Here is an 11,428-nt window from a genome sequence, read left to right on the forward strand (position 1 = left end):
TTTATACTTTTTAAATATTTTTATTATTAGTGCACATAAAGGTAAAATGACAAAAGTCTTGCATTATACCTAATAAAATAGTTAAAATTAAAAATAGATACCAATTATGCATACACACGTGTGTGTATATATATATAAACGGTCATGTAGGTATGATACCATGTTAAGCAAGTAAAAATCTTATGACTAGGACTTAAGTTAAAACTCGAGTTACCTAATCGGGACAAGAAAATAAAAGAAATAAATAACTTAATAGTAATGAAACTTAGTTATTATTCTATTAATTCTATTAAGTTACCCCATTTTGATAAAGGGTTAACTTCCACTCCTTTTTTGCCTAAATTCTACTTTAAATATTTTAACCACTAATAAAATACCCATTTTTCACTTAAAAAGTATAAAAGGTCAATTTTTATAATCATACCCTCGTAAATAGTTTACTGCATAACGCTATAGGTTTAGAATATTTTGAGAACTCTTACGAGTTATGAGAACTCGAACAAACTCCATTTAACAATTATGTTTTTTATGTATCTTAAATTTTAAATATATATATATATATAAATGAAACTTTTAAAAGTGTTCTGGTTGCTCCCTACCTCTTCTCAAGTTACAATATTCCTTTATTTGTAAATGAAGAATTCTTATGCATTTGACTCGAATCTATGGGTATGGGTCTCTCACTAAACTAAGATAGCCCTTAAGCGGGTTATAGCATCTCATTAAATTAAAAATTAATCTACCCAAATATTTGTTATTAATATCATATAAAATAGGGATATACTAAAAACTAATATCCGATTTTTTTAAAATATTATTTATATTAACAAACAATTTTATAGTAAAAAAAAAGATAGCTTTTAAATCAGGTTATAGCATCCAATTATTTGTGAAACTATTTCATTATCAAACCTTATGTATATTATTAACTTTCTTACAATAAATAAAATTAAAATTCAAAAAATATATAAATATCTACCTATACTATTAAAGCAAAATTATTCTTCCATATATCATTCAACTAGAATAGCCAACTATGAAGCCAAGTAATACTATTACTATTTATAGAATTACTAACAAAGTTATAAATGTAACTTTAAATAAAATATTAAATGAGTCTTTTAGATAAGTTATAAAATTTTATTTATCATTATTTGTTTGTAAAATAAAACCCGTAATACGAGGGATAAAAGCTAGTATTATATATAAGTTAAAGTTACTAGAAATGTTTTTTAACCTTTTGGTTACACGAGTCGACTATTGAAACATCTGTAATGAGTTGTTACAGTTTCGCGTGAATAGACAACGTAACTTTTTGTTACACATGTTTTAATAGTCAACTTGTGCAAAAAGTTAACGTAAATGTAACTTATAGATGTATGAAAAAAAATTAAATAAACATTATTATATGGATTTTTTCAAGTTCTCCTAACTCATAAGAGTTTACAAAATACCCTAATCATATCCTGCTATAAGCATCATGAATTGACATCAAACTTAAACTTATTAAACTATATGAAGGTGCAAGTATTATTCATAAAGTCAGCATCATGTATTGCCCTAAACTATAAGTTATTGCATATCCTCTGCATTTGCATGGTCATCTGCTTACAAAAACAAAAGATTCCTAAGTTATTGATTGACCAATTCCGAAGTCGACATCATGTGTACAAACATTTCTAGATATCAAATTCAAATACATGTGAAATTATCTTGTATTTTAATGGACTTCTATTAGTTGTTCATGACTTTTGGGAAAAATAATTTGTGGTCTAAAAGTTTTTTTAGTCAACTTAATTAAGCCCAATAAGACTACAGAGCATCTTATTAGTTTTTTAAGATATTGTTTCGTTATGTTTGTAATCAGTAATCTTTGGATTCATTTGTTGTTTTACATTTGCAAAATAAAATTAAGAGACAATTATTTGTATTTTTTTGGTTTGTGTGATTGAAAAAATAAGTTATATGTAAGGATGCATTTCATTCACAAACAGTTTTATGTTAAGAACTGTTAGAATCACATAAAATACATGTATCACATTTAAACAAGTAAAATTTATCATGCGGTTCTTAGAGTTTTTAGCAATTGTTTGTTTTGATTTAAATGCTTTCCTATATAATGACAAGCTATATAACTGTAATAGTATCCAAGTGCAATTCGAGTTTATTTGATTGAAATATTTAAGAAATAATCACTTTCTCTTCTTCGAATTTTAAAAAGGCGATAATCATTTATTTATTTATTTATTTCAAAATATATTTATTTGTGAGTATTATGTATTTATGTGGGACAACGCCATGTGCATAAAAAACAACTTCATAAACATTTGTATAAATATCTTAAATATATATAAACGAAAACTTTAAAAGCTCTCTTATTTCTCTCTATATTCTCTCAAGCTGGCAGATTGTTTTATTTATAAATGAAGGTTTTTCATGCATTTGACTTGAATTCAGGGTATGGGTCTCACCCAACACAGATAGCTTTTAAACGGGTTATAATATCTTATTAAATTAAAAATTAATTTTACCAAATATTTGATATGAAAATCCTATAAATTAGAAATATACTAAAAATTAATATCCGATTTAAAAAAAAGACATTATTTATAATTAAGAAACAATTTTATAGTAAATAAAAATAAGCAGGTCATGGGTTTCACCAAACCCATATGGCTTTAAAACCGGGTTATAACATCTCATTTATTTATGAAACTTTTTTTATCATCAAATCTTAAGTATATTATTAACTTTTTTACAATAAATAAAATTTACATCCAAAAAAATATATAAATATTAAAAACGAATAAGGTAAAACAAACCCGAAACACGGGGGATAAAAGCTAGTGTCCTAATAAAGTTGAACACAATTCACATATCACCGTAACAAGATAATCCAAATAACTAGAGATGGAAAATAATTATGAACGAACTTCACACCATATACACGCTTTCACAATAGGAGAATTCTGGAGACAACCCCTATTATGCTAAAACATCCACCAATACGGGACGTATTAGGTCCTTATATAGTCCTATACGGGACGTATAAAAGGAATGCATGAGTGTCCCTAGTAGGAACCCTCATAATAAGCAGACATTTTTTCCAAAGGAAAATTTTGTCAAATCACATCACATCACAGTCAATATAGTTAGTCAATTGTCAACTGTGGTTGGTTGATTAAATGAGGTTGTCTGCACTTAGTAATTTATTAAATCTCCCCTCTACAAACAATATGAAAATCATCTCAAATAATTTTATTCTTTTGCAAACTTTCAGTATAACTTATCAATATCGATACAATATAATGCAATTGAATTGCCATGTTTTTCTATAAATAATATATGGCTGTCTATACACAAACCCTTAATAATGAAAATATGGAAATGATCACCAACCCAAACTCAAATCCATGTAAGTAATGCATCTTTCTTAATGCAGATTCAACAAATAACACAATTATTTGGATATTCATCCACGCCGCGAACACAGTATTGTTGTGGCATGTAAGGATAGTAATACCTATTATATTCCTGCCATTTTTTAAAAGCTTCTTCTTGTTCCTTCTTCTTCTTGTCATCATCTTTTTTGTCACCCTTCTTCTCGTCTTTTGCCGGTCCAACAGTGAGTATTGTCGGGTGCCATTTCTTAAGCTTACAGACAATACATACTGGATCAATGTCACCGATCACGGTTAGCTTCTTGTCTTTCATGTCCATCGCTATGGACTCGATCCCTAAAATTATTTCAAGAGTTAGGTTTTGTTAAGTTAAGTGAAATACATGGCTACTAAAATGGAAATAGAATGCAAAGAAACAATTTTTTACCTTCCAGGCTGGAAACTGACTTTAAAGCCTTTCTTTTATCTTTATTGTCGTGTACATCCACTTTAACAACCACTTTCTGCAAAGTCAATGATAAAACTAAACTTAGGAAATACTAAAATGCCGTAGTTAGCCCACTGGTAGAGGCATATGCATGTTAGTGGGTGATCACAGACTCACAGTTCAATCCTTGGCCATCACGTTAATTCATGAGTAGTATAGTTTTCCATTCAAAAAAAGAAAGATTGAAATGAGTCTAAATTAGCATTTCTTTTTTCTATAAATGATGTGTAAAGAAGTTGAAAGCCATAAAGAATTATAAACAAAGATTATATTTTCAAGAAAAAAGACTTTCACTTGATTAAAGGTTTGTGGTTTCAACATGATTATAAAACAGGAGTGAAGAAATTTCACCTTGTTTTCAGGCATATTGGCAGGTATATTGAATAGATAAAGAACTTAAGAGAACTTTGAATTCAAGATGTGGGATGGTGAGTTATATGTGTATAAGATTTATAAGAAAAATAGGAGGGAAGGTAAAGAGGGAGGAAACAGTGCGTTGACAGTTACTTGTTGAACAAATGTTAAGGCCAAAACAATATTCAATATTTGCAAAAGGGATTAGAAATATCAAAGATAAATATGAACACTTCGACCAAGTTTGTAAAGTCATGAAGTATGACATCAAGTGTTAGAATTCTCCGCTTTTGAGAATTGGGTCAAACGGATTGGCTAAATAGGTCAAAACATGCAAATATTTTCCAGTTAAGATGAAAAAAAAAACACACTTACTGTTGAAGTTAAATAAGCAATATTTTCATACACTCTATTCTAAATCTTTAATGCCCATTAAATTATATATTTTGTCAAATATATATTATTATAAAATACATATAATTACGTATTAAAAGTAAAACCATTTGGCATATTTCCTGGTAATTAGCTAAATTTTATAGTTCTAGCCATGAATAGAAATTGTCTAGTGCTTGAAACTAGATAAAATTAGAGAGTGGGGGGAGGATGTTACAAAGCAGACCAATGATAGTTATCAAGTTTTAAAAGTGTTTCAACGTGATCACTTATGTAATTTTTTTCAAATCAAGTCATTAAATCTTCAAATCGATCATCATCAGATTTTTTGTGCAACAAGAAAGCAATGCAGAAGAAGATGTGAGAGTCAGGATTTTCATTATATGTGGTTATATTTGAAAAATATAAAAAACTTTAGCTATGTTACAAATAAAATGGAGATCTCATACCACATCAACATTAAATGTAAAAAAAAAATTCTTACGGAAACAAAACGACGTTAATACCTATAATTTAAATTAACTGGTAATTTTATATATATCCTCACAAAACTGAAACATTTTTTAAATTTAGTTACTATTTTATAAAGTTATAATGACTAAGACTTAACTAAAACATTTTTAAATTTGATTACTATTTTATAAAATTACAACTTGATAAAATATATGATTTAAAACTTAACTCTTCAAAATATTATAGCATTTGGGCCTTGGGTAAACGAAAGAAATTGATTCAAGAGTACAAAGTCAATGCGTCTATGCATCGTTAAAGAATGGTTTCAAGAGAAAATTTTATAGTAGAGGAGGACAAAATGTCATTTTCAAATGTCACTCACTTTTTTATATATTTTATATAAGGGGATAGGGACATTTCATACAGAGCTACGTCTTTAAGGTTATAAAATCTCCTATAATAGTTACATAAAAAAAATTTGACCTTGGTAATTTGATTTCCCATATGTGGTTAGACTATGCACTATGGGACGCGGAAGAGGAGGGTGAGAGGCGCGGTGGGCTTCAAACACCGTCGGGGGACGTTGATGGGTGGGACGCGAAGGGGGGAACGGTGGAGGGGAAGATGGGCGCGGAAGGGGGGTGAGGTGGGGGGCCACCACCAACGGCTATAAGACCATTTAAAAAAAATTAATAATATAATATATATATATATATACCATTCATCCAATCTCTACAAACATCCTATTCTCCTATTTAAACTTTATAAAATTTTCTCCCCAAATATGTCTTCCGACTCATCTTTGACACCCGACTTCCAGCCCAATATCGACGATATTTCCAACTCGGATTCAAATGATGAAGCGATATTTAGTGCCGTTCTAGAGGCTGCGCAACTCGTAGTCCAGCATTACGAAAGCTCACAACCACTAAAAAGACGGCCTCATTTTCAACGGGATCGCGTACGTGCGCATGACCGGTCGATGAAAGATTATTTTTCGCCGGACGCGACTTTTGATTCGGAACGATTTCGGCGCCGTTTTCGATGAGTCGCCAACTATTTTTACGAATAGTTGGTGATTTAGAAAGCGTTTACGCATTCTTCCAACAACGGGCGGACGCGAGAGGTAAACCAGGATATTCAACAATGCAAAATGCACGGCGGCAATTCGTCAACTAGCGTATGGGACTGCGAGCGACGCCATGGAAGAGTACTTACAGATGTCAGAGACAGTGGCTCGTAAAGTGCTTCACACATTCTGCGAATGTGAATATTAATATTCTAATTATTTATTTCAAAACCGTAAGATTTAAACATGAATTTCATAAAATTTGTTAAACTTAGGTATTCTACAACTATATCATAAAAAATATTTGAGGAAGCTGAATCAAAGCGACGTACAAAAAATATACCAGGTGCATCATCAAAGACACGGTTTTCCCGGGATGCTTGGTAGCCTCGATTGCATGCATTGGGAATGGGAAGTATGTCCTATTGCTTGGCAAGGTCAATATCATCGGGGTGATCATGATGGCCCAACAATTATTCTTGAGGCGGCTGCATCATTTGATCTTTGGATATGGCATGCGTTTTTTGGGATGCCCGGTGCAAACAATAATGTAGCTGTGATTAATGCATCCCCTATTTTTGACCGCCTCACAGACGGAGTCTCACCCACCACCTCATTTTCCACGAACGATGTCAACTACGAATACGGATATTATCTAGTCGACGGTATTTATCCGGAGTGAGCCACGTTGGTTCTTAGGTTTACGTGCCTGACTGACGAAAAACGTCAGTATTTCAAGAAAAAACATGAGTCGGCAAGAAAAGACAACGAAAGGGCATTCGGCGTATTAAAGACACGTTGGTCTATCATTAAACAACCGGCTCGTTTTCTACAAATGGATAAGCTAAGAAACATAATGTACACTTGCATTATCTTGCATAATATGATATTGGAGGACTCGGGTAGAGCACTTTGCCAAGGCGAGTACAACGATGAGCCAGAACCGATCTGTACACTAAACGAAGATGAGAAACTTGCTAATTTATTAAAAACACGAAAAAAGGAAACCAATTTCAGCCTTCGATCGGATTTGGTTGAACATTTTTGGAGTAATAAGCAAGATGAAGGCGAGGACGAGGACTAAAAATAGCATTAATTTATTTTGTATTTTAGTATTATTGTATTTTTATTATTGTATTATATATTATTGTATTTGTTTTTTTGTTTTATAAAAAAAATAAAAGGTTGGGCTTCGAAGCCACCTCACCATAGAGGGGCATTATGCCCAGGGGCTTCGATGCCCCCAATGTCCACGTGACGCTGTGGAAGGGCTTCGAAGCCCCCCACCATAGCACATAGCCTTATGGTTCCTTCAGTGATTTGAGATATACCAGACATGCAACACTGTTTTCACGACTTTTAGATTACACTTGCTTTGAAAAGGTTGAAGAGATGAACATGTCATGAAAAGTCTTGTTTATAGTCACTAACTTCTTGTCATAAATGACTGTTGGAATATACATATCTTCAAATATGTTAGATAAAGGCTTAGGTTATTCATACACCAAGTAGGTTGTTCATGTTGAAATACGTATGCCCGAGACACATGCTTATATTAATGTGGCTAACTGTGTTTGATCCAAGTCGGGTCATACCCAATAACAAGCTAGACAACACCAAATGTATTCTTTTAATGATTTGATCATTTAAACGAATACCGAACACTAAGTATTTAGAAAATTGGTTTTCTAAACAAACACACTTGAGGATTTAAATAAATTATCTAGATAATTTGTTTATATAAATTAATTATTTAATTGGTTAAATAATTATATAAATGTATGTACATTTTATAAAAATGAGTTTTATAAAATGAATGGAGATGTTTTAATGGTTAAAACAAAAACAAAAAAAAAAAATAATAATAATAATAATAATAACCGTCCACCCCATGTGGGTGGAGGTTTTTGGTCCAATCAAAAGCTTTGTCTTCTTAAGTTGACCACTTGATAAACCTCCATTCACAACACATGCATTTGTGTCTTGTTTTTGAATCTTTTCAAGTGTATTCAAGCTTCAAAAAATCTCTCTCTTCCTCTTTAATAAACTCACGGCAGCAGCAGCAGAAAAATAGAGAGCTTTGTGAGCTTGTTTTGTGTTCATAAATCCTAGCAAAACAACTTGGTGTTGTCACAAATAGCTTGGGGTATCATACTCTTGAGGTCTTCTTCTTTGGAGGCTTGTCATTCATCCACCATCCCCTTCAACAACCCACTTGTTCTTCTAAAGGTAGAAGAAGGTACAATTTACATTTTGTGAGCATCTTGTTCTTGTAATTTTGATCCTTGGCTTTGGGTTTTTTAGTTTTAACATAATGATATGTTCATTAACAAGTTTTAAAACACTAGCTTCCGTTGCGTTTTCTAGTTAAATATGGTTAACTTAGACTTTGATAAACTTGCATAAAACCCAACAATGGCATCAAGAGCCGGTTACAAGGACTTATGCTTCTTTTGTGTTCATACATTTCGGATTTTTCATGGGTGAAAAGGGAGGTCCGAAAAATTTGGTGGATTTTACCCCTCATGGTTTTGTAAGATCTTGACATGCATGGAAAGATCTTAGGAAACCATTTAACATTTGGATGTTGAAATATCAAAATTGTAAAATTTTGGGGGGGGGGGGGGGGGGGCGTAGCCTCTTTGGGGGGGGGGGGGCGTTTTTTTTGGTAATGTTTGGGCATTGGTTGCTTAGGTTGCATGCTTAGAACATTTGGTATGTTTGGATGTGTCATAACCGAAACCTAGACCTTGGATGTGTTGATTGTTGTTATGTGTATTTTGATTATGTTTATTATTCAATATGGTTGTAATAATTCATAATCTTAGGCTTGTGTAATTTATTTATTCATAAGTTGGTATGTAATAAGTAGATTAGTTGCATTTTCTTTTTTTAGAAAAATATGTATTAGGATACATTTTGTAAAAATTAGAAGATGCAAGATTTGGTGAAATTGGTTGGGCCGAAATTTTGGGCTTGTTGGGCCTCACCGGCCCATCATGGGATTCAAGCCCATTAGGCCCATAAATTTCACTCTTGGGCCCAAGAAGACTTTTGGAAGTTTGGAGCCCATTAACAAGCCCAACAAGAACACAACAACTTGGAAAGGATACTTGAAGCATTTGGATGCAAGATCAAGTGGAAGTCAACATTCCATCCTTGTGTCATGTTTTATCCCTTAGGTGTGACTTATGACCTATACTTGTTTCGGCTAACAAGTATGGTCAAATTTAGCGGTTTTCGGTTATGACTATATTTTGCATGTGTATGCTTGGTTGTTTGTTTTACTTATGTAATGTGTGGTTGATAGATATTAGGATATCCAAACCGTCACATAGGAACGACAACAAGCATAAAACGGGTTCTAATATATATTTGGTAATATCGCGTCAATTAGTTTAATTAAATGGGTTTATTAAAACTAAGCGATCTCTCACATATAATAAAATTGGTTTTATTATAACTAGAACCTTGAAAATTGGTTTTCAAAATCGCCATATTACTAAATGCATGTTAGGATATGGCATAATGTTTTTCAACTAGAATATTTGAAAATTTAAAAATCCCTTTTTCATATTACCAAGGAAACAAATCTAACACCATCCTTTTGTATGACACTTAACGTATTAGGGAACTTTTAATGGGATAAAGGTCACCTAACCATTTTAAGCAAACTAATATACTTAGGGTAATATTAACATATTTGTGGGATAAAGGTCACCTAACCACTTGTATGTTAATCTTACATGTTTATACAAGTAGGACGACTTGAATTGGAAACCATGTGATAAAGGTCACCTAAGCATGGGATCCAATGGTGTTGATGGGATAAACATGCCAACACGAAATAAGGATTTCGAATGGTCCCATACCTCTAGAAGTTGCAAAGGGTTGCAATTGTCAAGGTTGACTACCTTGTTAAATCAAATAACGGGATAAAGGTCACCTAACCGAAATTTGATTTATCGTTGGATTCTAGAATTTAATTATTATTTTAAAATCTGGAATAAAAGGGTATTAATAATTAAATTGTTTATAATACTAAAATAAAACTTTGTTAAATTTTGTAGATGGCCGCTAACAATGCAAACACCTCTACCCATAACACCCGTAACCTATCCTTAAGAACCATCCTTGAAAAGGATCGTCTAAACCATAATAACTTTATGGATTGGTATCGCAACTTGAGAATAGTTCTCAAGCAAGAAGAGATATCATATGTCTTAGACGATCCCATTCCCGACGAGCCTGACGTGGAAAATGAGGAGGCTTATAACGATTGGGTCAAGTACACCAAAGATTCGGTGCAAGCCTCTTGCCTCATGTTAGGGACTATGATTCCCGAAATCCAAAAGGATTTCGAGCATCATGGGGCATACGACATGATAACTCAATTGAAGGAAATGTTCCTCCAACAAGCTAGAGCGGAACGTTTCGAAACGGTTCGAGCGTTTCATGCATGTCGTATGGAGGAAACCCAAACCGTCTCATCTTATGTCCTAAAGATGAAAAGCTACATCGAAAAGCTTCGTAGGTTGAATTGTCCCGTGTCTAATGAGTTGGCTACGGATTTGATCCTCAACTCTTTGACCAAAAGGTTTGAAACTTTTGTCATGAATTATAACATGAATGGGTGGGACAAAAGCATTGGTGAGCTTCACGCAATGCTAAGAACGGCCGAAGCGGGAATGGGTAAAAAGGCTTTACCCGTTCTAACAATCGATGAAGGAAAAAGGGGACATAACTCCAACCCCAAAGCAAGTGTTGCTAAGGGCAAGGGCCACGTCCGAGGAAAGGGAAAGAGGAAAGCCATCACGCCCACCAAACCGAAGGAAAAGAAGCAAAAGGTTGCGGCGCAAGATCCATGCTTTGAGTGTGGAGAGATAGGTCATTGGAAAAGGAATTGTCCGACCTATCTCAAAGCGTTAAAAGATAAGAGGGATGCGGGGCATACCTCAGGTATTATCTTTACTATACATATTGAACTAAATGTTATTTCTTCAAATACATGGGTACTTGATACCGGATGTGGAACTCACATTTGCAATTTGTTGCAGGGGTTCAAAAGAAGTAAACAACTCAACAAAGGGGACATTAGTCTCTTTATGGGCAATGGAGCAAGAGTTGAAGTCCAAGCCCAAGGAGACTACATGTTAAAGCTTCCAAGTGGTTTGGAAGTAATTTTGAAGAATGTTTTGTATGCTCCTAAGTTAAGAAGAAACATTATTTCCGTGTCCCTTTTAAAACAATGTGGCTTTGATCTTAAATTTA

At 33.1% G+C, this 11,428-nt stretch overlaps 1 pseudogene; it reads right to left on the reverse strand.

The window, feature by feature from the left end:
• Nucleotides 1–3,444: 3,444 nt before the first annotated feature.
• Nucleotides 3,445–4,254, reverse strand: LOC143531243 (heavy metal-associated isoprenylated plant protein 39 pseudogene; annotated as a pseudogene).
• Between the last annotated feature and the right edge of the window lie 7,174 nt (nt 4,255–11,428).

This window comes from Bidens hawaiensis, unplaced genomic scaffold (assembly GCF_021521415.1).
Source record: "Bidens hawaiensis isolate Kalapana, Puna unplaced genomic scaffold, B.hawaiensis_p1.1 tig00009111_1, whole genome shotgun sequence".
Classification (NCBI taxonomy): Eukaryota; Viridiplantae; Streptophyta; class Magnoliopsida; order Asterales; family Asteraceae; genus Bidens; species Bidens hawaiensis.